The sequence below is a fragment of the Bombina bombina genome, chromosome 1 (assembly GCF_027579735.1).
Source record: "Bombina bombina isolate aBomBom1 chromosome 1, aBomBom1.pri, whole genome shotgun sequence".
Taxonomy (NCBI): Eukaryota; Metazoa; Chordata; class Amphibia; order Anura; family Bombinatoridae; genus Bombina; species Bombina bombina.
The window spans coordinates 461,257,280-461,279,775 of NC_069499.1; the positions used below are offsets into that span (position 1 = coordinate 461,257,280).

Consider the following 22,496-nt stretch of genomic DNA (forward strand, 5'->3'; position numbering starts at 1 on the left):
GTGAAAGTGTTTCATTTAATGGACCACTAAAGTCAAAATTAAACTTTTATGATTCAGGTAGAACACACAATTTTAAACAACTTTCCAATTCACATCCATTTTCTAAATATGCAAAATCATTTTATATGCACACTTACTGAAGCACCAGCTCCTACTTAGCGTGTGCAAGATTCATAGAATAGACATATATGCATTTTATGATTGGCTGATGGCTGTCAACTTAATGCAGTGGGAAGGAAAATAAAACTAACTGAAATTTGTCAGAAAAAATCTACTACTCATATGAAATTCAAACTAAGTGCTTTTGCATTGTCTATTTATTATGCATTTATTGATTATGCTATTCTACTGTGTTTAGTGGTCCTTTAAAGTAAAAAAAAAACAAAACAGGAAGTAAATGGTTCTATGTCTCCGACTCTATTGTCTAAACTAACAAAACGACTGTAATACATTGTGAACATTCTCTTTTAAATTAAATGGATGTGTTTTAAATACAATGTCCCTTTAAATGTCACCTATTTTTACACATACCCACTTCCCTCATCCCTAGAATTGTACTTGTTTAGAGAAACAATCGGCCAGATTACAAGTTTTGCGTTAGAGGCTATGCGGTGCTAACGAGCAGTTTTCTCTCACTTACCTACAGCGCTGGTATTACAGGTTTTTACAAACCCGGCGTTAAAGGGCAAGAAGTGAGCGTTGAGCAAAATTTTACTCCTTACCGCACTCCAATACCAGCGCTTCTTAAGTCAGCGGTGAGCTGGTCATACGTGCTCGTGCATGATTTCCCCATAGGAATCAACAGGGAGAGCCGGCTGAGAAAAAGTCTAACACCTGCAAAAAAGCAGCGTAAAACTCAGTAACGCAGCCCCATTGATTCCTATGGGGAAATAAAAGTTATGTTTAGACCTAACACCCTAACATGAACCCCGAGTCTAAACACCCCTGATCTTACACTTATTAACCCCTAATCTGCCGCCCCCGACATCGCCGACACCTACATTATACTTATTAACCCCTAATCTGCCTCTCCGGACACCGCTGCCACCTACATTATAAGTATTAACCCCTAATCTGCTGCCCCCAACATCGCTGACACCTACATTATATTTATTAACCCCTAATCTGCCGTCCCCAATGTCGCCGCAACCTTTCTACATTTATTAACCCCTAATCTGCCGCCCCCAACGTCGCCGCCACTATACTAAATGTATTAACCCCTAAACCTAAGTCTAACCCTAACACCCCCTAACAAATATAATTACAATAAATCGAAATAAAAATTAATATTATTACCTAAATTATTCCTATTTAAAACTAAATACTTACCTATAAAATAAACCCTAAGCTAGCTACAATATAACTAATAGTTACATTGTAGCTATCTTAGGGTTTATTTTTATTTTACAGGCAATTTTGTATTTATTTTAACTAGGTACAATAGTTATTAAACAGTTATTAACTATTTAATAACTACCTAGCTAAAAATACCTGTAAAATAAAAACTAAACTAAGTTACAATAACACCTAACACTACACTATAATTAAATAAATATACTAAATTAACAATTAAATAAATTAAATTAGCTAAAGTACAACCCCCCCACTAAATTACAGAAAATAATAAACAAATTACAAGATATTTAAACTAATTACACGCACCTAATCTAATAGCCCTATCAAAATAAAAAAAGCCCCCCCAAAATAAAAAAAACCCCTAGCCTAAACTAAACTATCAATAGCCCTTTAAAGGGCCTTTTGTGGGCATTGCCCCAAAGTAATCAGCTCTTTTACCTGTAAATTTTTTTACAAACAACTCCCCCAACAGTAAAACCCACCACCCACACAACCAACCCCCCAAATAAAATACTAACTAAAAAACCTAAGCTCCCCATTGCCCTGAAAAGGGCATTTGGATGGGCATTGCCCTTAAAAGGGCAGTTAGCTCTTTTGCGGCCCAAACCCTAATCTAAAAAATAAAACCCACCCAATACACCCTTAAAAAAATCTAACACTAACCCCCTGAAGATCGACTTACTGTTCTGAAGACCGGACATCCATCCTCAAGGAAGCGGCAGAAGTATTCATCCAACCGGGCCAAAGTCCTCAACGAAGCCGGGAGAAGTCTTCATCCAAGCCGTGCGAAGTGGTCCTCCAGACAGGCAGAAGTCTTCATCCAGACGGCATCTTCTATCTTCATCCATCTGACGCGGAGCGGCTCCATTTTCAAGACATCCGATGCGGAGCATCCTCTTCATCCGGAGTCTTCTTACTGAATGACGGTTCCTTTAAGTGACGTCATCCAAGATAGCATTCCTTAGATTCCGATTGGTTGATAGAATTCTATCAGCCAATCGGAATTAAGGTAGAAAAAATCCTATTGGCTGATGCAATCAGCCAATAGGGTTGAGCTGGCATTCTATTGGCTGTTCCAATCATGTGTTTTACTCTGCTGGGTCATGCTACTACCATGGCTCCTGCTCTACAGCTCCTAAGTGGTATTTTAACTATGTGTTTAACCAATTTGCATGGTCAGTAGTGTTAAAATCACATGCTCTAATGAATTAGTGCATTTCACTTTTACCACTTTAATAGCCCTTTAAAGAAGAGGATTACAAATAAAACTTTGTGGTAAACACTTAAATGTTTTGTACATTTAAAGAAAATAAATAATATGACTTGTCTCTCTATGGAAATGAAGATTCACTCAAACCTTTTGCAAGAGTTAAACACAGAATTGAAGGTGACTTGTGCTAAATTGACATGTTCTGACAAATTACAGCATGCCATTTTTCCACAATAATAGCGCTTTAAATGAAAATTTAATGTAAGAATTTGAGCAATTTAGCTATTTTTCTATACAAATTACTGCCCCGTGTTGAATGCCCTTGTAAATACCAGTTGTGCTGTGTGTGTTAAAACTTCCTGTAAATAAAAAAAAAGCTTAGACAGGAAGGTTGATGCTAAATACAAAGCCACAGTCATCCTGTTTCACTGACAGTTCTTTTTACAGCTGCAGTAACCTATTGAGGCAATATGCCCCAGCCCAGTCCATGCCTCACAAATACACGGCTGAGAAATAGACCTCAATGCAGCAGAAACTCCAGCTTCATAATGTTTGAGATCCAATTGTTGTTTCTTATGAAAATGTAATAACATAGTTTAAAGGGACGTGAAAAACTTTCATGATTTAGCAATAAAATAATTTAAAAAAAAAGCTTTCCCATTGACTTCAAATTATTAATTGTACATCTTACTTTTGCTATACTTTGTTGAAACATAGTTAATTTCCATAAATGTATGCTGAAGTAATCTCAGGAGTGTGCATGTGGTTTATGTACTACATATATAACACTGATACAAACATTGTTACAAACATGGCTGCCGTATAAAGCACATGCTCCTGAACCTATCTAGAGCATATAGAGAAAAAATATAAATGTAATATGATTAAACTGTAAAGATTTTGGTTTTCTTCCTTTCCAAATGTAATACTTACATAATAGCTGTGCCTGTGAAATTCATTTTATTTGCCTTTTAACTTTACTGCGTGTGCATGAAATAGATAACTTTTTCAGTTTTAATGTCATTTTAGCAAAAAGTGGTGGAGATTTGTATGTTTTTTAATGAATTTGTACAGTAATGCAGATACATTTTGTACCATGTTGCTAGGCCTATGATTCAGAGTGCGTTTGTAGTGATATATGGCAGTAATATGTCAAGTTAAAAATATAGTGCTCAAGGTGTTTGCATTTTGTAGGACATTGCCCTAAGTTAAACAGCTCTTTTACATTTAAAAAATACTAAGTCCCCCTAACAGTAAAAACGACCCACCCACCTAACCCCTCAAAATAAAAAACCTACCACTAAAAAAACCTAAAATACCCATTGCCCCTAAAGGGGCATTTGTATGGGCATTGCTCTTAAAAGGACATTCAGCTCTTTTCCAGCCCATTAAATCCCTAATCTTAAAAATAAAAGAAAATCCTAAAACTAAGCCCCAAGTAGGTACTCACCATTACTGAAGTCCGGCGGAGAAAATGTATTTTTACAGATGGCTCCATCATCTTCTATCTTCATCCGGAGCAAAGGCAGCGCGGAGCGGAGGTGCGGAGCTGGCTTCCCTGATGCATGGATCCTCAGCGGCGGTCCTCAACGGCGGCCGTTCTCGGCTACGGAGTGGAGGCTCCTCTTCATGTGATCGTCCGTCGCACACTGAAGATTGAATGCAAAGTACCCCATATTTATTAGGGTACCTTGCCTTCCTATTGGCTGAAATTTTGAAATCAGCCAATAGGATGAGAGCTACAGAAATTTCATTGGCTGATTTGAACAGCTAATTTCAAATTTTCAGCCAATAGGAATGCAAGGTTCCCCAAATTGAATGCGGTACCTTGCATTCAATCATTAGTGTATGACGGACATTGGATGAAGAGGAGCCTCCACAGCGCTGAGGACCACCGCAGTTGAGGTTTCACGCAATCTGGGAAGCCAGCTCCGCGCCACCTTCGCTCCGGATGAAGATAGAAGATGATGGAACTGCCTGGAAGAAGACCTTCTCTGCCGGACTTCAGGAACGGTGAGTACATATTTGGGGCTTAGTCTTAGGCATTTTTTTATTTTTTAGATTAGGTTTTTTTGGCCGGTTAAAGAGCTGATTGCCCTTTTAAGGGCAGTAAAATAGCTGAATGTCCTTTTAAGGACAATGCCCATACAAATGCACCTTTAGGGGAAATGGGTAATTTAGGTTTTTTTCTAGTGTTAGGTTTTTTATCTTGGGGGGTTTGGTGGGTGGGGGTTTTTATTGTTAGGGGTAATTGGTAATTTGTTTAGGTAAAAGACCTGTTTAACATAGGGCAATGCCCTACAAAAGCCCCTTTAAGGGTTATTGGTAGTTTAGTATTAGATTAGGGGATGTTTTTATTTTTGGGGGATTTTTTTAGTTGAAATAATTTTTATTAATTAACTCCACATCACTTCCACCTTTCTTAGAACAGATATGTACATTTCACCAATTGAAATACATCAGGTAACATAACATAACATTTACTTAACAAAAGTATCCCCGATTCTAGGGTATTCTCCTTATTTAGAGTTCATGTATTGCACTCTTTATTTGTTCTCATAAAGAGTTTGGGAGATGTACGTATTTTTCTTCTTTTCTCTGAGGTGAGAGTCTTGAACTAGAGGTCATCATGCTGAAGTGTGGAGATATTTTCAGTAGTAAGTCCTCCCCCTTTTATTTCTCCTTTGCAATCTCATTCAGACTAGCGTTCTTAGTGAGGGATCGGGTAATTTTTGGGGGGTCTTTTCCTTTACATCTTCAACATAAACTATCAACAACTTTAAATGTAAACATATTAAACCAACAAATCAACAATATATATGTTTTTTTCATAGAGTTATGTTCAGGCACTACACATTTTATCTTTACAGCATCTAAAGATTATTAACTCATCAGGGGGAGCCTCCGTCTGGGTCGCCTTCATCCTCTATCCTCAACCCATTTCCCATATTTATTGCCTCTTTATAAAATATACCTTTTCATCTCCTTCTTATCTGAGTCTCCTCTCCCTATTACAAAGTGTCATTCTCTATTATTTTCCATTATCCAGTAGAACCAGACTTTTTGGAACCAGGGCTCTATATCTAACTCTCTTGCTGCTGACTCGTACAATGTGAATGTCATCTGAATTCTGGATAGGACCTCCGTCCATGACGGCACTTCCGTCTTCCAGTATTTGGCAATGGTTATTCTCGTTGTGGTACAGAGAATCCTAATAAACACGTTTATGTGTGTATTGTATCTAGCTATGTTCTCGTGTAGTAGTGCTTGGGCTGGGGTGAGAGTTATCTGTTCATTTAGCACCTTACTCAATAGGTTGGACAATCTCTGCCATATGTCACTTACCTTAGTACATTCCCACCACATGTGGATATAGGAGCCCACTACTTGACATCCTCTATAGCAATGATTACCACTCCCCTTAATCATATGAGCGGTTTTCATTGGCGTCAAATACCATCTGAAGGATGTCTTCAAAATATTCTCTCTAAGATCTGCGCTAATAAGTCCTTTACTAGCCTGAGAAAACATTTCAACCCAGTCGTCTATCTCAACCTCTTTGCCTAGATCTCTTTCCCATTGTATCATTACTGAGGATTTAGTCTGGTTCTTGGTCTGTTGTATGGAGATGTATAATTTAGAGATTGCTTTTTTGGGTCTGTTAGGAGAAGTACATAGCCATTCCAAGGTGGACTGTTGTCTTTGCGTCATGGCTGTCCCTAAGTAATTCCGTATGGCTGACATCGTCTGGAGATACAGAAACCACTGCAGATGAGTGGGTTTTATTTTTTCTTGAAGTTGGATATAAGTCAGTACTTTGCCTTGGGTCTGCAGGTCTGCCACCCTGTATAACCCCTTGTTTTCCCATTTCCTAATTCTATATTTGGAGTCTTCATTCACTATATATTTTAGTGGCATTGCTTGTGTGTGTGTAGAAACTATCCCTCCCTCCCGGTTGGCAGCTATCCACTGTTTTCTAGTGAGCATCGTGATTTTATTTTGGTAGAGGGCGTCTGAGTCTTTCAGATTCTTATTCCAGAGAATACCATCCGGTGTCTCTTGCCTCAGCATTTCTGCTTCCAAAGCAGGCCAAAGTATATCAGTCTGTCGTCTCCCCAGTATCGCAGTCTGAGCCAACCGGGCTGCTGTATAATAGTCGTGTAAGTTAGGGACGCCTATTCCTCCCAATTGTCTATGTCTTTGTAAGATATGTCGGGATATCCTCGATTTCTTATAATCTCTCAAAAATCTACATATATCCTTCTGAAGGTCGTCTAGGTCTGAAGTATTGATTTTAATAGGGAGTACACGGAATAAATATAGAATTCTGGGCAAGATTGTCATCTTCACCGCAGACATTCTACCATACCAGGAAAAGCCCATCTTTCTCCATTTCCCTAACTCAGATCGGATTGCCTTAAACAAGGGAGTGTAATTTGCCATATATAATTTCGAGGAGTGTGTAGTTAGCTTAATCCCCAGGTACTTCAACCCTTCTGGTGCCCATTGAAAATCAAAATTGGCTTCGATCAATTTAATCGTATGTTTTGGGATAGATAAAGGCAATGCTTCGCATTTACCAGCATTGATTTTATAGCCCGATATTTGCGAAAACAGATCTAAAGCTTGGTAGAGGAAGGGTAGGGATACTAACGGGTTTGTAATCGTAAGCAGCACGTCGTCCGCAAATAGAGCTATTTTATGATTTATCTTCCCTATCTCCACTCCTGATATATCCGGACAATTCCGAATATATGCTGCCAACGGTTCAATGCATAGTGCAAAGATTAAAGGTGATTGGGGGATTAGTCTAGGTTTACATTTTTAATTTTGAATACCTTTGTTTATTTTTTTCTGTAATTTTACATTTTTTTATTTTGTGTAATTTTAGCTTTGAGGTTTGTATTTTTTATTTTTTTTTACATAGACTGCCCTTTGCGCAGGCTTATCGCCTAGTAGTTAATAAAGGGGTTATCTATCTTTTTAACCAATAAAACTTTTCAAGTAGACTGTGCCTTTAAATATAGCTGTATAATACACAGTGTAGAAATAATAAACAATCTATTAGGGGTTTGAACTGGAGGCTGCAAATTTAGTAAGTAGCCTAAATAAATATGCAAATATTTAAATGCAATTAAAAAAACAAATCTGCTACTTTTATTTGTAGACAGCGCAATAAACACATTGATCTTCCCCTTTAATATTTTTTTTTATAAGTGATGCTTTTTGAGTCACTGTTAAAAATCCCCTATATTCAAATGATTACAATATGTCTATTCAGTTACATGGTGACAACTGACATTGGCTCCATAGCACAATAGTTACTGTACAAAAACTTGGTTATATACCAGAATATTACAGTGATTTGTCTAACTCTTTCAGCGCTACATATTTACAACTTAGAGTAAGCCACAGTTGCGTTACCCCATCATATGCTTTAATAGAGCCCCATTGTCTTTAGCTGCTTCTAGTCAGTAAAAGGAATGCAGAGATTACCAAGCTTTCCAGAGTTTAATATTTTTTAGACAATTCTACAATTCAGTAGCAAACTGCATAAGGGCATAAGAGGATAGAGAAACAAACATAGAAGAAACTTTCTTTATTCAAAGGAATATTGTGCATCATGCACAGAATATTCTCAGGATGTCCGTAGAATGGGTAGGAACAGATAATACAGGAACTTAAATGATTCCTCAATTGTCTCACTGTTGTTTTATTATCTATAAATAATAATGTGCAGATTTGCACTACTGTGCCTAAAGGGACATAAAGTAAACTGGGTTATGTGGCCTCTGCATAGTGATCATAACTTTGCAATGTAAGAATAAAACAAAAGAAACAAGGCTCCTCCTTGTGTGTATCAATACATTTCTTTGAAGCCTATATAAACAAAAGTAATAGGCAATTAAAAGCCTTCTTCCTTTGTTGTATTCTAAGATTTACTGTGGTTTTGTTTGGGGAGAAGAAGAGCAGCCCAACTGAAGTGTGCTGTACTATCTGAATGATAGTTATATAGAACAACCACTTCATAGAACTTGGATATTACTCAAGGAACTATACATGAAGTGATGATGATTAAACACAAAACTTCCTTTTATATTAAAGGGACATAATACTCATATGCTAAATCACTTGAAACTGATGCAGTATAACTGTAAAAAGCTGACAGGAAAATATCACATGAGCATCTCTATGTAAAAAAGGAAGATATTTTACCTCACAATCTCCTCAGCTCAGCAGAGTAAGTTTTGTGTAAAAAGTTATACTCACCTGCTCCCAACTGCAGGTAAAAAAAAATAATTGAAGAAATGAACAGCAGCCAATCAGCATCAGCAGTGCTGAGGTCATGAACTTTTACTGTGATCTCATGAGATTTGACTTGACTCTCATGAGATTTCATTGTAAACTTCCTTTACCTGATTGGTGAAATAATATGAGAGTGCACGAGGCTCATCCCTTCAGCTGTCCTAGGACAGACATACTAATATGCTGCTTAGAAATCCTTTACAATGGGAGGTGGCTACTGAGGAACTTTTGAGGTAAAATATCTTTCTTTTTTACATAGAGATGTTCAGGAGATATTTTCTAGTCAGCTTTTTACAGCTATGCTGCATCACTTTCAAGTGTTTAAACATTTGGGTATTATGGCCCTTTAATTACACTGTATATGTTTGGATGTCTTTGTACCACTATACTCCTCCCATTCAAATAATTGATAGTTTTTTGCTACCAAGCGCCCCTAGATATTGTCCCGTTGGGACAGTTTGATGTTGTTAACATTGTAATATTATGCAAATAAAAGTAATGTCAGAGCATTTGCACTGTTTTGAGTGTACAGTGTATGCATACCAACCACGGGCTACGTATATAATATATGGTCAGCTCCAGAAAGTGTAAAAGCAGCTGATACAGGAAAAAATTTTGTAGCTTTTTGTGAGTGATAAATAAAGAGTAAATGGTCCATTTGTTTTCTTACTATTATATTTCTTTGATCAAGCGACATTGGCCTACAATTTCTAAACATACGGAGGGTTTTCAGTGAGAAACATCTCTCCTATTTCTATGTTATCCTAAAGAGCTGAGTCACGAAGATTTATAGGCTATAATGATTTAGCAAGTCTACTTCTTAGGATAAAGAAGGGACTGGATAATTGTATCTTATAGAAAAGATCACAACAAATAAAAGCCTTATTTTAAAATCTATCAAAAAAGCCATTGATATATCTAAACGTCTATTTAAATTACCTATGATTGTACATTAACCCCTATACATACAAAGTTATCTGCAAACTAGTGCAGTGCATCATGGCCCTTCTAGCAGATAAAGGGTTAAATGCACAGCTGGAATGCAGTTCACGTCAGGTTACTCTTGCAGATTCTTTCTAAGGTTACATCAGGCCTATCCACACAAAAGCAAGCTGGGCAAAAACATAAGAAGTGTCTGTTGCCTAATTCCAGGGATGTGAGCCCTTCAAACAGCTGGGAACAATTTCATTGAAATACTGTACATAACGAATATCTTGTAATTTTTATTACAGTTTCAAATGGAACCAAGAATGAAAAAAAAATATTCAGACAGAACATGATACACAACCAGATTCTGATATAATATAATATAATATATATATATATATATATATATATATATATATATATATATATATATATATGTAAATATATATTCTTTTGTTTGGGATGTCACTATATGTAGAGAGAACTGCTCCCAACCCAGCAACTGCAGACTCATAATAAGGATGTGTGGGAAATCACTGCAACCATGTTGTAAGGAACACCAGCATTTCTCGACTTTAAAAGAAATAAAAGTCTATTTGACAATTCTCTATGATAATCTTTTTTTTTCTTCAGTTTGCAATATACTTTATTAAACAGTTATACTGTATTTTATTTATTTACTGCAATAACATTATTACTTTTACTGAGCTCTCAGTCAGTGCGTTTAACCCCTTAACGACCAACATACACTGTTGTTAAGGGTTTTACTAGCGCAGCATCACTGACATTTTCAGAGGCATTTGCTATTTCCGGCGCATCTGTGGGCACATGTGAACAATCGTGCATTAGGTGGTTAAAGGGATATTGTTACGTAAAATTGCATGCTCTAATTAATGTCATTACTGTCTCTAGCTATGAGGTTAATCACTGCAAAGGAGGTTAAAACATAGGTAAAGTAATGTTCAGGAGACTCAAACACTGCTCCCAAGCAGAACAGGGCCTGTCAGTCAATCAGGGGCAGCAGCTGTATCACCTACTAATACTGCCCAACAGTAACAATGCTTTGATACTCCCTAACAGGAAGTTGGGCGGTGTTGTCAGTGTGCTTTTCCAGTGATCACAATCCCAGGCATGAAATAGTTTCCTCCAAAATCAACACAATTTTTTTGTTTGCCTCATTAAACTTAATATCCTAATTAAAAAAGTACAATTGATAGGATCAAATACAAACAAAAAATCTGGAGTTACACCACCGGTTAAAGGGCCTGCATGATGACTGATCCTTTTAATAATATGTAATGATACTATTAGGTGACACGTGCAAATTAACCTGTTGTGCTCCAAAACCATACAAATATAGGTCTTGCAAATACATAGTGAATGTCACTACTGATGTCTCACTAGCCATGGCCTGTGCAAGAGAGGCAATACATTGTAACTCCTGGGAAGATTTAACCATAGATTTAAAGGGCTACTGAAGTTAAAATTAAAGTTTCATGATTCAGATTAAGCACGTAATTTCAAAAAACTTCCAATACACTTCCATTATCAAAACGTACATAGGCAATTCCTCTCTCAACAAGGAACACAGCAACCCCAGACGATCGTTTTGGCTTTCATTGGGCCTGGTCAGTGAGGTGTAGCCATATTCCTCTAAGCACACTGAGCAAGGAGTCCACGTCTGGTTGCCCCTTTTTCCCATAGGGAGACTAAATATATACAGAGAGAAGCACAGTCACAGGAACGAACAACCGGCTCAATACCATTGTAAGCCTGTTCTATGGCGATTTACCACCTGGGTGCTGCTTTTTAGCCCAGTAATGCTTTTCACAGAGTAGAACTTTCCTGTAGTATATCAGTCTGATCCCGCCTATTATGGTCAGTCCAGTGCCGAAATACTAGGCAATTCCTCTGTCAACAATGAACACAGCAACCCCAGATGATCGTTTTGGCCTTCATTGGGCCTCGTCAGTGAGGTGTAGCCATATTCCACAAAGCACGCTGAGCAAGGAGTCCACGTCTGGTTGCCCCTTTTTGCCATAGGGAGACTAAATACATACAGAGAGAAGTGCACTCACAGGAATGAACAACTGGCTCAATACCATTGTTAGCCTGTTCTATGGCGATTTACCACCTGGGTGCAGCTTCTTTTTAGCCCAGTAATGCTTTTCACAGAGTAGAACTTTCCTGCAGTATATCAGTCTGATCCCGCCTATTACGGTCAGTCCAGCGCCAAAATAACAGGCAATTCCTCTCTGAACAAGGAACACAGCAACCCCAGACGATCGTTTCAGCCTTCATTGGGCCTCGTCAGTGAGGTGTAGCCATATTCCTCAAAGCACACTGAGCAAGGAGTCCACGTCTGGTTGCCCCTTTTTCCCATAGGGAGACTAAATATATACAGAGAGAAGCACAGTCACAGGAACGAACAACCGGCTCAATACCATTGTAAGCCTGTTCTATGGCGATTTACCACCTGGGTGCTGCTTTTTAGCCCAGTAATACTTTTCACAGAGTAGAACTTTCCTGTAGTATATCAGTCTGATCCCGCCTATTATGGTCAGTCCAGTGCCGAAATACTAGGCAATTCCTCTGTCAACAATGAACACAGCAACCCCAGATGATCGTTTTGGCCTTCATTGGGCCTCGTCAGTGAGGTGTAGCCATATTCCACAAAGCACGCTGAGCAAGGAGTCCACGTCTGGTTGCCCCTTTTTCCATAGGGAGACTAAATACATACAGAGAGAAGTGCACTAACAGGAACGAACAACTGGCTCAATACCATTGTTAGCCTGTTCTATGGTGATTTACCACCTGGGCGCAGCTTTTTAGCCCAGTAATGCTTTTCACAGAGTAGAACTTGCTGTTCTCTCTCTTCTGATATATATATATATATATATATATATATATATATATATATATATATATATATATATATAGTGATTAGCTGATGGCTGTCACATGATACAGGGGAGGGAAATTTGGATTAACTTTGAAATTTGCCAGAAAATATTCTTATTTTTATTATTTTTATTATTTTTTAAATAGTTCTATTGCAATGTCTTTTTATTTTGTATTTGTCAAGTATTCAATTATACTGTATTTAGCGGACCTCTAACCCTTTTCTAGTGGTTACCTAGGAGCATTCATGCAAAATTTACTGTCTTCAACAGAAACCTTACAACATTTCCTTAACACCTTCCACCGTATATGGGAGATTTTTGAGGGGAACTGATGGTGTTATGTGGTGGGATGAGATCATAAGTGTGGGAAGATCAGTTGGGGAGAGATTCAATACCGTAACAATCTTGGAATATGCAGGATCGTTGAGAGCTCAGATACCAAAGAAGCCGAAAACAATTCACATGGAGCTCCAGTCAGGCTTGGCCAAGGGGGCCACATTAAATTATACTCACACAGATGCTAAAGATAATGCCTCAAATTAGTAACTATAAATACATTTAATTGAATTGCACATACAACTTAAATTTACAAAATCTGTACAAAGACACATGCTGAACTACCTGCTTTTTCAGTAAAAAAAAGAATCATTTTTGTTTTCCACTCAGTACTGAGTGCCGCACCAAACACCTTGGTGGATCTTGTTTAGCCATAGAAACTATATTCATAATATTTGTGGTCGGCTACCTGAGACTCAGGCAGTTAGGAGGGGGATTACCATTTTGTGATTGGGGTTGCAGGTGGATGGTGGGTGGGATCATGGGAGTATCTGGGAGATCAGTGAACATGTCTGGACAATCTGGGGGTGAGGCTAAGGGAAATGCAGAAAATGGGAACATATGGCTGGCTCAGCAAGTGCTCAGAATCTGGGGCTGTTAGGAGCTCTGTTATTTGGGTGGGCTGTTCTATGCAAAATTCCTGAAATCAAAAATATTTAATTCTTTAGTTCCAAAATATTGTGGGTAGAAACTGTCCTGGATTTTGTGTGTAATAAGAATTCTTTCTTAAAACAGGCCCTGACTGGAAGTGAGCAACAGGCGTGCCTGTGCATGCAGCAAACGGGAAGGGAGCAACCATTGCACCTCCACCTCTTCCGATCCAGCCAGGGCTAAAAAACTTTTATTCGGTTCTGTGACATCATTGCTAACATGCAGTATAAGCAGAATATGCAGCAAGAAATTAGTCAGATTTAGACTCTAGCACTGTATAGGAAAGTTACCAATTGGTGACCATGTGTGTGGAGAGCGACAGAGAGAGAAAGAGAGAGAGAGAGAGAGAAATAGAAAGAGAGAGAGAGAGAAAGGGAAAGAGAGACCACAAAAGTAGACAGGCACTCTCAGGTTTTAACTTTTACAAACTTTGTTTATTCTTAGTGACGTTTTGGGGCAATCCCCTTCCTCAGACCAATACATACAGTTTGAGGAAGGGGATTGCCCCAAAACGTCACTAAGAATAAACTAAGTTTGTGAAAGTTAAAACCAGAGAGTGCCTGTCTACTTTGGAGGTCTGCATTTTACAGTGAGTGCACCCTGGTTGTGAGTGCTGGTTCCTACTTTAAATCTATCTATCTATCTATCTATCTATCTATCTATCTATCTATCTATCTATATATATATATATATATATATATACACACATACAGTACATATAGGTATAGTTGGTGTATCGTAGCACCTACCTACTGGGCACTGCTGTACATGGAAGAATATATACTTGTACCCTGTAGCTGTGTGCATTAATAGATCAGTTACGTTGCTGGTATTTTGACATCTTTACCTTGCAATTTGGTTTAGCTCACACAATAGAAAGCAGTACTTTACATTTTTCAGGTTTTTTTTGGTACACAGTTTAAAAGTTACATAACATATATAAAAAGGCCTCTATCATTATATAGGGCAATGCAGTTGCTGCAAAAACGTAAAGCTTGGTATTGTCAATGATAAACTTAACTGCATGATACGGCTTGTCAAAATGACAACAATGCTACTGGCTTGTGTCACAGGGTGCAGAAATACCCAAGCTATATGCTCACAAGGGTTTTAAAATAGGATAATGGCTTCAGTTGTTTAATGGCTCTTTAAATATGCAAATAATGAAAGGGGAATAGCCAAGCCTCTTGTCTGCTGCAGGATACAGTTGATTGCCAGATTGGTTCCCCTACTGGACTTTATCTTTGTGTTTAATGCCTTTTTCAGGGAATAAAGAGCATTAGAGACAAGCATTAGTGTAAAAACTGCATGCTCTAACATATTAAAGTATTTTATTTTTGCACTAGTATGTCACTTTCATTTTTTTTATGATAACTTCTAATTATGAAAATTGTAGCTTTAGTGAAAAGAAATACAACTGCATCAAAGCCTCTGCATATTAATAAGAAAGTTGATGCAATGTCGGAATAAATAAATACATTACAGTATTGTAATACTGTTGTCACATGATTTAGTCATTATGAAAAGGTGAGCCCATAAGGTTAGTGTATACGTTTATTATGTGAGTCTAAATTATTTTATAAAAAAGTTGTGTGAAAGCAGAACTTGTTTTTCTGACTTAACCAATGCTTGTTCATCAAATTGCTCTGCTGGGCTAAAGTCCAAGAGGAACTTCACTTTTACACGTATATTATACTGTCCCTTTTTCCCCCCCAAAGAAAATAACCAAAGGAAATGCTGAAATTATAACATTATTTCTTAAAAGATCTGTTTGGTCAGCAGAGAAAAATACATTTTAATATGCAAAATAAATAATAATAAAAAAAGGCCCAACTATGATTTTTTTTTATTGGACCCTAGTATATAAAATTATTACATGGTTTTGAAGAACTATTTACCTAAAGTATTTGGTATACAAACAAACTAATGTCTGTATTTGTCACATGAGATACTTTTTGTGGTACATGGTGTTTATCTGATTTTCTTTTTTGGTGGTCAAATATAATCAATCTTGTTTTATGAAACAGTTCGGTCCCTTCCACCATTGTAGTACATACTGTCATATGGTGCTATATATATTAGTAGACACACATGCATGGTAGGGTGAGGGTCATCAAAGGAAATGACAGTTAACTGAAAGTGCACAAGCACATTTTACTGAAAACCACCTACAAACAAAATATGTTTTTAGTGTAGAGAACCCGGTAATCTGAGATTCATTTTATATATATTCACTTTGAAGAGCTAAAGTTACTGATGTCTGGAAACATTTCATGTAGATATTGGTGCAATTCCATTTGTACTTCACAAGAACATCATATTTGTGTTAAAGAGATGCATTATGGGTATGGCAACTATTGATTGTGCATAAATGAGTACTCTATATAAGGTATGACTTAGAGGTTCTAGACCTTGACGATCAACAACAATACCTTATATTGTATTTAATTAATTTATTGATAGTGTAGTGTTAGGTTTAATTGTAGGCAATTGTAGGTATTTTATTTAATTAATTTATTGATAGTGTAGTGTTAGGTTTAATTGTAACTTAGGTTAGGATTTATTTTACAGGTAATTTTGTAATTATTTTAACTATTTTAGCTATTAAATAGTTCTTAACTATTTAATAGCTATTGTACCTGTAAAATAAATATTAATCCTAAAATAGCTATAATATAATTATAATTTATATTGTAGCTATATTAGGATTTATTTTACAGGTAAGTATTTAGCTTTAAATAGGATTAATTTATTTAATAAGAGTTAATTAATTTCGTTAGATTTAAATTATATTTAAGTTAGGGGGGTGTTAGTGTTAGGGTTAGACTTAGCTTTAGGGGTTAATACATTTGTTAGAATAGCGGTGAGCTCCAGATTAGGGGTTAATGTTTGAAGTTAGGTGTCGGCGATGTTAGGGAGGGCAGATTAGGGGTTAATACTATTTATTATAGGGTTAGTGAGGCGGATTAGGGGTTAATAACTTTATTATAATAGCGGTGCGGTCCGGTCGGCAGATTAGGGGTTAATAAGTGTAGGCAGGTGGAGGCGACGTTGTGGGGGGAAGATTAGGGGTTAATAAATATAATATAGGGGTCGGCGGTGTTAGGGACAGCAGATTAGGGGTACATAGGGATAATGTAAGTAGCGGCAGTTTACGGAGCGGCAGATTAGGGGTTAATAATAATATGCAGGGGTTAGCGATAGCGACAGATTAGGGGTTAATAAGTGTAAGGTTAGGGGTCTTTAGACTCGGGGGAAAAGTTAGAGTGTTAGGTGTTTCCCCATAGCAAACAATGGGGCTGCGTTAGGAGCTGAACGCAGCTTTTTTGCAGGTGTTAGGTTTTTTTTCAGCTCAAACAGCCCCATTGTTTCCTATGGGGGAATCGTGCACGAGCACGTTTTTGAAGCTGGCCGCTTCCGTAAGCAACTCTGGTATCGAGAGTTGAAGTTGCGTTAAATATGCTCTACGCTCCTTTTTTGGAGCCTAACGCAGCCATTCTGTGGACTCTCAATACCAGAGTTATTTAAAAGGTGCGGCCAGAAAAAAGCCAGCGTTAGCTACGCGGTTCGTTACCGACAAAACTCTAAATCTAGCCGGCTATGAAGTAAGCTTTACAGTTACAGACATTGAAATCAAACAGTATGGTAGTAGATGGAGTGCAAGAAGATTATTATGAGTGCTACCTTGGGCACTCTTTCCATAGGGTCACCACTATTGCCCCAGTGGTTTGCTGAAATACTGAATTAAAATCATAATAATGCTTAGTAAACATAGGTTTGGCAATTCCTTGATAGAAAAAGTAGGTATAAAAGGGATTGGTGTTTGTCTCCAACAAAGATGATTACTCTGGAGAGCTTTTCATTTTATTCAAGCAAACCCCAACCCCCAAGGAAGAAGCACTTCTCATTTTTACTTCTCTTATAACATAGTAAAGTATCTAACAAGGAACAAGCTTCTTGTTACACTTTTATCTGTATGAACAGCTAACAAGAGCATATGCCTTCATTTGTCTTATTAAAAGGGATAGTCTAGTCAAAATTAAACTTTTATGATTCAGATAGAGCATATCATTTTAAGCAACTTTCTAATTTACTCCTATTATACATTTTTCTTTTCTTTCTTGGTATCTTTATGCAAATGTATGCTTAGGAGCCGGCCCATTTGTGGTTCAGCACCTGGGTAGTGCTTGCTGATTGGTGTTGGTGTCTACATTTAGACACCAATCAGAAAGTGCTACACAGGTGCTGAATGAAAAATGGGCTGGCTCCTATGCTTACATTCTTGCTTTTTTCAAATAAAGATACCAAGAGAACAAAGAAAATTTTATAATAGGAGTAAATTAGAAAGTTGCTTAAAGTGAAAGTCAATTTTGCAGTTCAATAAAAACGTTATGGATTCTACTCCTTGCATTGACTCTAGTCGCTAAGTTTGTTTTTTATCAATATGTTCCTAAATTTATACATTTTATATTTTATAATACATACCTTTTCATCTCTTCCTCCGCCCCCTGCTCGCTTCCTGGTTTATTAGTCTTAGATGTAAGAGCGGTCCCACCCGCTCTATAAGTCTCTATCCGTGCTCGCTCTTGTGATCACCATTTTTTGCGCATGCACAATAATACAATTCGCCCGATCGTTCTTGAAATGCACTGACGTCACTATTAGCATTTCCTTTCGAAGTTGAAATGCGCATGCGGCTAATGTGAATGCGCATTGGATCAGAGATGAAATTCACAGATAGCCGCATGCGCATAGCAACATGTGGGTGTAAAAATTACAGTGTTAGACACCCATGGGGGACCAATCAGAGTAATACATTGCGTATTCGTCACAAGGGAAACAAAAAAAAATATAATGCAGACGGAGGATCAGAGAACAAGTCAGGCAGCTTTCAGGTTAATAAACTGGTCAATTATTTAGTTATTAAGAAAATGATGAATGAAAGTTATATTAATAACAAAAGATAAATTTAAATATATATAGCGGTTGACGCAAGTTTACTTTCACTTTAATATTGTATGCTCTATCTGAATTATGAAAGTTTAATTTTGACTAGACTATTCATTTAAGCACCATCAGTCCCATTTTAACAACATTTTTGTTTTATAGCATTTATTATTTTTGCGACCATTACATTCCTTTAAATGGATGTGGAAATGATTCATTATTGCTAATGAATCATCTCCAATCTAAAGACAGAATGTAATATTAGCAAAAATAAAATGTCATATGATTTATTTTAGCCACCGGAGAATGAGGAAAACTCTGTTTGGAAAGAAGGCTAGTTTGGGGCAGATTTTGAGGTGTCTGCAAACAAATATTTTATCTAACAATGTTTTTTTTGTTTATTTTACTGTGAGGCATTTCTTCCAAGCAATTCCTGTGTTTCAAGTCCTCTTTCACTAAGTAGGTACTGTAGGTAGGAAAGATTAAAAACTTGCAATTGCCTACCCACCCCTGTGTTGCAGAGATATTAAACAGTATGAGATTGTGTTATAAAATATTTAATTAGGTGTATTTATAAAACATTTGCAATATACTTTCATTATTTATTTTGTCACCTTTTTCTTTAATTTAACTCTAAAAATCTAAAATAAATTCTACAAACTAATGTGCTCTGACATGCTTTAAATGTAGTTTACCCTTATCTATCCTCTCTGCTGAGGGCAATTAGGGACATTTATAAAACTGGCAATAAAAGAGATTGTCCAAACAGAGCTAAATAGAAAACTAGTTCAAACATGGTTGCGCCCATTACTTTATAGAAACTAAAGTACTTTTAGAAAATACACCTTTTCAATAGCTAAACAACTAATATAATGATATAAAATACATCTAAATGTTATTCTAAGGCTAAGCTTTTCACTGAATACATTCCTTTAAAGAGAGAGACATTCTCCACTCTTAAATAAGGTGTCTCATATCTTACTAGGGTATCTATATTTTGTCCTGGGAATAGGTGACTTAATAAATGCAGCAGGGTCTGAGGAATTTGCCTCTATTCAAGCAAGATACAAAAATACAACCAGATACAAATAGATTCAGAGAGAAGATGGGAAATAGTGTAATAAAAGGAAGTTGATAGATTATTGAGTGGGAAATAAACAAGAAATAAACAGATATGTGATCACCTAGAAGAGATTACAAACCCCCTTTGTACCATTATTATGAGAGGCATGGAAGTGGTGCATTCAGTTTAATGTGTGACTTCCTGTTGTATGATAGAAATGTATTTATCTAAACTACTACTATTTATAGTTCTGCAACATTTACAACTGTTTTACATAGAAACATATTTCACCGCTAAGATAACATTTATATTTAGCTTGCAAAATGTTAGTGTATGCTTCATGAAACAAGTTCAGTTGGCATTTCTTTTAACCCCCAAAACATAAACAAATGCATGTTGAATTACCCAAATTACATCCCAGTTTTATTAAAGAAACCTAGACCCACCCTAGACTTTCTCTGAAGCACATAAACCTCATTACAACACATTCTGCACAACACAAACCTCCTTACCTCATGTCATCTTCTTCCTGTGCTATCCATGTTTTCCTCTAAAGATGCCCAATCTAAGCAATAAAAACCACCAGACTGTATATTGGGAATTATGTATTAGAACAGTGACTGACACATTTATTTTAAACTCAGCAGCTACCCAGAATACTAACTCATCATACATTTTATTTAGGAGCCAGTGAATTATTTATTAATACAACAAGGCGATAAGCCTGCCCAGAGGGCAGTCTATGTTTAAAAAATACAAACTCCCAAGCTAAAGTTACAAAAAATAAAAAAGTAAAATTACAGATTTTTTTTTTAAATCCAAACTAATAACCCTATAAAAATAAAAAAATCCCCCCAAAATAAAAACACCCCCTTATCTAATACTAAACTACCAATAACTCTTAAAAGGGCCTTTTGTAGGGCATTACCCTAAGTTGAACAGCTCTTTTACTTACAAAAATTACCGATTACCCCCTAACAGTAAAACCCCCCAGCCAACCAACCCCCCAAAATAAAAAAACCTAACACTAAAAAACCTAAACTACCCATTGCCCCTAAAGGGGCATTTGCATGGGTATTGCCCTTAAAAGCGCAATCATCTCTTTTACAGCTCATTAAATCCCTAATCTTTAAAAAAAAAAAAAAAAATCTTAAAACTAAGCCTCAATTAGGTTCCTGAAGTCCGGTGGAGAAGATCTTCTTCCAGGTGGCTCCATCATCTTCTATCATCATCCTGTGAGAAGGCAGAGCAGAGGTGCAGAGCGGTCTTCCCCAATGCGTGGATCCGGAGCGGCAGTCCTCAGCAGCGGATCCAGTGGTGGTCCTCAGCGGCGGTCTTCAGCGGCAGCATTCCTGAGAGGCATGGCAGCTCCTCTTCATCCGATGACTGTCGCACACTGAAACTTGAATGCAAGGTACCGCATTTAATTTGTGGTACCTTGCATTCCTATTGGCTGAAATTTTGAAATCAGCCAATATGATTAGAGCTACTGAAATCCTATTGGCTGTTCAAATCAGCCAATAAGATTTCAGTAGCTCTTATCCTATTGGCTGATTTCAAAATTTCAGCCAGTAGGAATGCAATGTACCCCAATAAATATGGGGTACCTTGCATTCAATCTTCAGTGTGCGATGGACGATCGCATGAAGAGGAGCCTCTACGCCAATGAGGACCGCCGCTGAGTACCACCGCTGAGGATCCATGCATCGGGGAAGCCAGCTCCGCACCTCCGCTCCGCGCCACCTTTGTTCCGGGTGACGATAGAAGATGGAGCCGCCTGGAAGAAGACCTTCTCCGCCAGACTTCAGGAACAGTGAGTACCTATTTGGGGATTCTTTCGCCATTTAATTTTTTTTTGCCATTTTCGGAATCCATCGGGATGCAGCTTTGCTGCATCCAGGTGGATTCTTTTGGCTGCACGTCTAGCCAACATTCTCTTGGCTGCCTCGCGCAGCCAACATTCCTTTGAGGATGCATGTGCAACTGGCGACACCGACGGAAGCATTACAAACGCGATTTTAGTATAGATGTATATAGACGAACCCAAAGAGATATCAGCCAGAGTTCTATAATACTAGGAGCCATAGCTCTTTGGGTCTCATGGCTCCCTGCCCTGGCTCTGGCCCCAGGCAACTGCTTATGCTGTCTAATGACCCATCTTGTTCTACATATACCCACTTCTGCAATACATAATGCTTTATGCCATCCATGGACTCTCTGCAAGTCCTACCAATAACATTTTGAATAAATCCAGGCCTCAAAATCTAAATTCCTTCTATAAAACAAGTTACATAATGTTTATCGTGTGAAAAAGCAGCCACACAAGAGAACATAAGTTTCCTATTGTTGAATAATGAGCTATGCACATGTTTCTAAATACCACTTCTGTTCTAAATGTAGAAAACTGCTTAAAAATATCACATGTATACAGCAATAGCAAAATTAAGTGCTAGATCCAATGCAAATAACAATAATGGAGAGCTATAGATTTAATAACACCACTATGATATAGTGACCGCTCGCTATATACTAATGGCCAGTGAGATTCTCTCTCCAGTTGCTATAATACTGATAAAACCTTTATAACCTATATGACTTTAATACTATAGCAAACATGTCTAAAAAAATAGGACAAGGAGATAAAAGCAGAAGACTACTGTTTACATAGGCCCAAAAAAATGCTGTAGTCACTGAAAAAAAGAAAATCTAAGGCAAGGGGACAAATTACCAAGCAGAAAGCATTAGCTGTAAACTTCAAAGAAATCAAATGTAAGTGCTGCTAAATACTGAAGAGTAA

The 22,496-nt window shown here is 37.3% G+C and overlaps 1 protein-coding gene across 3 annotated transcripts in view; it reads right to left on the reverse strand.

Moving 5' to 3' along the window:
* WIPF1 (WAS/WASL interacting protein family member 1) overlaps nt 1-22,496 on the reverse strand; it is a 189,245-nt gene that overhangs the window by 102,404 nt on the left and 64,345 nt on the right. The gene's annotated exons all lie outside the window — the stretch shown is intronic.